This window comes from Gymnoscopelus braueri, assembly GCF_963280865.1.
Source record: "Gymnoscopelus braueri genome assembly, chromosome: 2".
NCBI lineage: Eukaryota > Metazoa > Chordata > Actinopteri > Myctophiformes > Myctophidae > Gymnoscopelus > Gymnoscopelus braueri.
The window spans coordinates 7998191-8005022 of record NC_137604.1 but is presented as its reverse complement, the minus strand read 5'-3'; the positions used below and the strand labels follow the sequence as shown (position 1 = coordinate 8005022).

The window sequence follows — 6832 nt, the reverse complement described above, 5'->3', positions numbered from 1 at the left end:
TGCTGAATGCCGTACAAAAAAATAGCCGCTCTAAAAGCTCAAACTTGTAGATCTGCTATTTTTGCTATTTTTGAATTGGAATCCTGAAAAGCAACATTTTTGTTTTAATTTCAAATTCATTTAGTTATACTTAAATACAAATACATTGGACATAAAAAAGCCATATAATTTTAATACTAGTCATTAAGCTACTAATATAGACTGAAGTAATTAAAGCGGGTCATATGTTTGCATGTTTGGAATTGTGAAATCAAGAATATATCAGTATTCCGATATTAACCTGTGGGCCACATTAAGTGAAGGTGGGGGCCACATATGGCCCCCGGGCCACCAGCTGCCCATGTATGCTGTATATATCCTCCTATAATTTGACAAACCTCTGTAGTTCATGGGTGCATGGTGTCGTGGTGAGGCCAAAATTCTTCTGCCCGGTTCTCCTCAGTGGCTGGAGCAATTGATTTGCACACAGCCATTGACCCTTACCATGTGCACCTAACAGCGAAGCCCGTTTTCCGATTAAACGAAATCTCAGCTGTTTATTAGCGTTTTTGTGTTCGCTGGCTCCCGGGTTGCCAGATCATGTGCGCATATCCCCCCACGGGTATGGTCTAAGCATATATTGCTTAAGTATATTAAATATATATAAATATACAGTATATACAACTTCACACTGTATCATGTCAATGAAGGGAAAGGGAAAGGAGCCCCCCTAGTTCAGCTGCCAGTAATACCATCTCTGTCTGGAATAGCAGGTTATTATTGTTTAAATAAAACATTAAGGAGTAGTAGCTTATGACCTTCCTGCCAACACCCGAATGTATGGCAAATAATTATACAAGTTCTTTAAAGAGCGTATAATCAGGGTTGGACTCAATGGAATTGGCTTAACAGGTTTGTCTAGGGTGTTCTTTCGTCTACCGGTGACTTAAAGGGATATTTCACTTTCAAACATGTTCGGGGTCATTTTAACGTCTACTCAGGCATAAAAGAGCACCCCAGACAGTTATAAGTTTAATTGATTCAGATTTAAAATATTTGCTATTCATTTGATCAGACACGCCCCCTTCCTATACAAACCCAAACACCTGTCCTTGGTTCTGGTGACTGATATTGTCCTTCTAATGCGTGAGGAGAGGTGTTTTTTCAATTACTGTTTTCATTTATTTTTTATATTTTTGGGGGAATATGGAAAAAGAAAAAACACGGTCTCCTCACGTATTAGGAGGGCAGAATGAGTCACCAGAACCAAGGACGTGTGTTTTTGATGAATCTATCATGATTAAAATGGAGTTTGAAGTTACAATGGGTTTGTATAGGAAGGGGGCGTGTCTGATAAAATGAATATCAAATATCTAAATACTGAATCAAGCAACTTATAAACTGTCTGGAGTGAAACATAAGCCTGAGTAGACATTAAAATGACCCCAAACATGTTTGAAAGTGAAATATCACTTTAATGTTTGCCTCTTTCTTATTATTTGTCAATTTGGTCACTGTTTGAGTTTTTAAAGTATAGTTTGTTGAGTTTGTTGATAAATTGTCACTTTACTGTCATCTGGGGACCACCCCAAAATCATGTGGGAACCCCCCCTGGGGGTCACGACCCACAGGTTGAGAACCACTGCTTTAATGTATACTGTGTTTGATGAATGATTTTCATTACTGTCCCAGTTTCATTGAAGTAAGATTCCATGAATAAATGTAATATAATTGCATTTTTATTAAAAGGAAAACAACAAGGCTAGTCTGCCTCCGTATGATAATCATTTCAGTAACTTGATCACAGTTTATTTCCTGGCTTTTTGCCAGTTCATGTTTTCATACCGTTTGTGGAGCTGCTCTGTGTTGTGTCCCTCATTTGCCTCGTGCCGAGTGGGTCGCAGTATTTTAAGTACATCAGTACAGTTTTACATCATCTTAAGATGTTTAGAGAGGAATTTTTTTGATTTCAGAAGAAGAAGAAGAAGAAGAAGAAGAAGAAGATTCCATTTCACCATGCAAAGGATCAGTTCCCTAAAAAAAACAGGAAAACAAATCCTGAGGGGGCCGTGTTTTTTCGATTACTTTTTTCAAATGTTTTATTTTTGTATTATATAAAAAAATGTTCATTTTCCAAAAAAAATTAAATAAAAATAGATGAAAAAAGTAATCGAAAAAACACGGCCCCCTCGCGTATTAGGAGGGCAGGGTGAGTCACCAGAACCAAGGACGGGTGTTTTTGATGAATCTAACATGTTAACAATGGAGTTTGAAGTTATAATGGGTTTGTATAGGAAGGGGGCGTGTCTGATCAAATTAATATCAAATATCTAAATACTGAATCAAGCAACTTAAAAACTGTCTGGGGGGTTCACAAAGGCCTGAGTAGATGATAAAATGACCAAAAGTTTTTTTGAAAGTGAAATATCCCTTTAACAATGTCACTCCCTGCCAGAGAGCTGCCCTGACAACCGACGGTTGTGTGATTCCTGACTCTTTGTCTGTGTTTTAACATGCCTTTCCTCAATGGCATTCTATTAGTAGATGGCGCTTAGCTTACACAAAGCCAATTGTTTTAACGTGGACATTATGGCATGCAGGCAACATTTTTGGGCAGAATTTCCTCTTTAGTTAACAAAAGTGCTCTCAGGACTCTTGCCGGAGCCCTCATTCAATGCCACTTTGACTATGCTTGCACCTCCTGGTACTCCAACATCTCAATGTCACTAAAGACTAAGATTCAAACCTCCCAAAACAAACTGTTTCGACTACTTCTTGGCCCATGGGGCCCATGACCCACCTTTTTCCCCACACATTTTGCTAGCCTAGGATGGCTCAGGGTAGAAGACAGGGTTAAACAATAAAAAACGGGATTGGCTTTCAAAATAGTCAATGCGACTTTGCCCTCAATACCCTCAGTACCCACATATCTGACTAAATATACCTCCAACAAAATATAATACTAGAGGGAGTGTAAACAGTGATCTGGTAACACCCACCTAGAACAAACATGAGTATTTATTCTCCTTCTACAGCACTGCCACCCAGGTGTGGAATGCCCTGACCCCATCCCTTAAAGAATGTGTTTCACAGGCTTCCTTTAAAACAGCCCTGAAAAAGCCCCTCTTTAACCCCATTACCCCCCCCCCCCCCCTTGTTCCTACTCTGTACATTGTTTTATATTTGTGATGATATTGAATTTTGGTGTTATTTTTTTACATGTTGATGAATTGAATACATAGGACCCCAATGGAAACAAGATCGCAATGACTTTTTTGGTGTTATCCTTTTAGACAAAGTGTTTTTACACAGTGACATTTACACCCTAAGAGTCTGGAACTACACCTGGCGTTTCCGGTCACAAAAATATCTTTTAAAATATCTTTACATTTTACTTTTTAATTTCCATTTCTCCTAAGCAGCAAGCTATATGCTAAGATGATTTAGATTTATATTAGGATACATTTGCGTGACTGTGAAGACGAAACGGAAGTGGGGAGGAGGCTTCACTTCCGCTTAATATTTTAATCATGATCATGAGCTTCCTTGTCCCAGACTGTATGACCGGAAACATTTGAGAATTGTGGGAGGCAACAGTCAGACTATTCAGGCGTTTTCGTTCACAGGAAGTAATTAAGATTGGCCTTTTAGGGACTTTTGATATAAGAATACACAACATTGTGTTTTTCCCCAATTTTTTTGGGCATCTATTGTTAGGTATGGCCATATGAAGACCATGGATATGCTCTAAAATTGTGAAAAACATATTTTTTCATTTCACTAGAACTTTAGACAAATCTTTGTGCTTTGGAAACTGAGCCATGCATGTTTTCCTGCTCTGGGAAATGTTCTGCAGTGTGTTTGTTGTACCACTCTGTGTCTATGTAAGACCGCTCTATCTGTACATCAGTGTTAATGGTCTAATGGTAGGTTGTCTTCGCACCACGTGCCAGAGCAGATTCCTCATACGATCCTGGTTGTGGATGTGGAACCAATCCTGCTTTCGGAGAGCGTTGTGCCGTGTTTGGGCCTGTTGCTGGAGGAGCAGCTCATGTCCTTCAGGCAGAAACAAAGGAGAAACCCCCAGCGTTACAATCACAATGACAGGCAGAGCGGCCTGTCAGCACCACACTGTGAGAACCAGCACAGAGTGATTTGGAAACAATTCCTTATTCATTGATCCAAGTTTAAATTCCTACCCTGACCACACCACCCACACACACACACACACACACACACACACACACACACACACACACACACACGCACACGCACACGCACACGCACACGCACACGCACACACACACAGCACAAGCGCTCGTGACAGATTGTATAACAGTGGATCTCCTGGGTAAATTCATACATTGTGCAACATATAAATGCTGACTGCTCAGATGGAATAATGAGATGCAAACCAACTCAACATCAGAGTCTAAACTAAATGATGAGATTATTGATCATAAAAGTGTCATAATCGGTGCTCGGGTGGAGCAGTGGTAAAGTCACTGCCCACCAACACGGAGGTTGTGGGTTTGAATCCACCGTGGTGCATCCGGCTTTGTCGAGCGTCTACACGAACACAATTGTCCCGTGTTCAGGGGGAGGGAAGCCGGGCGGGGAGGAGGGTGATATTGGTCATTGCACGTATTCCTACGGGCTGGGGGGCGGCACCTGTCAGCGGGGAGTGTTGGGCGGGAGGAGTAGGATGAAGGCTCTATGTCCTCCCGGTGGGGGCTCCTCACTGGCGGGTGAGTCAGTAGGATACGTCAGCAGTGACAGCACAGAGATGTGTGTGGGGAGGAATTAATTGGCATAACGACTTAATTGGGGAGAAAAAGGGGTAAAAAATTATTGGCTACTCTAAATAAAATAAAAAAATGTCATAATCATGTAATGGTTCACAGAGGAGATCTTGGACTAAATACAGGTTATTTAGTCCAGGTTCTGGACATCAAGGAAAGAATCAAGGAGGTGAAACTTCCACACACTGGTTTACCTTCTTCTCCATAATCATGTGGTATGTGGACCCATGCCATTATAACTATATTATTAAAATTATTATTGTTATTTGTAACTCAACCACAAAACTAAACCAACTCAATCCCAACGCACCCAATGGAGGAGAGGTGCTTCCCATGATTGACCCTCTACCACATGGTTACACAAATGATAACACCACATAACTCACACATTTCACTCCCAACACATTCCCCATGTAAATAAAAACATCATTAACTGACAATAACGCATAAAAAAAAACAATTTGTGTGCACCCTGAGACATGCTGGGGAATCCCCCTCAGCCAGTAATATCCTGTGATGCTACAAAGCTCCCACCTGAGAGAAGCTACATTAAGTACATTTACTTACAGTAAGTACTGTACTTAAAAGTACAATGTTGAGGTATTTGTACTTGAGTATTTCCAATTTCAGTTTTACTTCTACTCCACTACATCTCAGAGGCAAATATTGTACTTTTACCCCACTACAATTATTTGAAAACTTTAGTTACTAGTTACTTTTCAGATATAAACTATTACATTATGAAACATACATTAACCACTTTAGCCCTATTTCATACCTTGAAAATAGCCGATCTACAAGCTCACAACGTTGTGAGCTTGTAGATCGGCTATTTTCAAATATTTTAGTAGGCTACTTTTACTTTTGGTACTTTAAGTACATTTTGATGCCAATACTTCTGTACTTTTACTCAAGTACATTTTGAATTCTGGACTTTTACTTGTAACAGAGTATTTTTATATTGCAGTATTGGTAATTTTACTTAATTAAGTAAAGAATTTGAGTACTTTTTCCACCACTGCCTGAGAGGTTGAATGGTCCCTAGTGGTAACCCCTCTCTCACCCAACACAAAGTCCTGGGATGCTGAGGCAGGCAGGCGCCTCTCGTGCTTCTCCGGGGGATGGAGGGAAATGTATAGTGCACCCTGGTCCCTGAGGCATGCATTTTTTTTTTTGCCATGTTTAACCCTAACCGTAGCCAGAAATAGCCAATCTACATGCTCTGATATTCACATGACACCAGCACACAACTAAGTATAAATCAGGCATAAATCTAACCCCAACCCCTAATAACCCCTAACCTGCATTTGTTATAATGATAAACCAACAGCTCCCCCTTGTGGACAACAATCTGGATTTGTCTCTCCAATCTTACTCCAAGGACCAGAGCAGAATGATCTCCTAAAGAGGCCAGATCTCTTTGGTACCAGTGTGTTTGTAAGGTCCAATAAGTACTTTGAAACATGATAACCGTCCATGCCTCTGCTTTTAATATCCCCTCTAGTTATTATTATTAATATGTTTAATCCCTGCTTCTGGTCAGAATGAATTAAATACATGCATTTCCTTTTGGGTAATGTAGACTGTCTGATCTGTTTCATAATGTTTCATAACATCACAATTTAACAATTTAATTAAAAATGGATGTTAACCACATTCACCCTATTAGCATCCCTGTGTTGGGCAAATGTATGTGTTTTTTATTTAAAAAAATAGGAGATCTACAAGCTGAGAATGCCTCGCATTGTGAGCTTATACTGTAGATCAGTACAGTAATCATACTGTAATTGACGTAAGAAGCATGGTTTAAGTGCTTAAATACCCCCCCCCCCCTCCGTCTCTGAATTATTATGTAGAAGACCATTATATTTCAGGAAAAAAATAAGAGACAACTAAAGAATGATCAGTTTAGCTGGTTGGTGAGTAAAATGATAATTTTCTTACTGTTAAGCAGCATTTATTAATCTGTACCTCATTAAGTAGAACCAGGCTCAGCTTCCCCTCGACCGTGGAACTCACTCCTGGACCAGCTAGGCCTAAGAGCTCCACAG

At 40.0% G+C, this 6832-nt stretch overlaps 1 protein-coding gene across 2 annotated transcripts in view; it reads right to left on the bottom strand.

Moving 5' to 3' along the window:
* The window catches only part of LOC308073622 (uncharacterized protein), an 80784-nt gene that overhangs the window by 28634 nt on the left and 45318 nt on the right, over nt 1-6832 (bottom strand). The gene's annotated exons all lie outside the window — the stretch shown is intronic.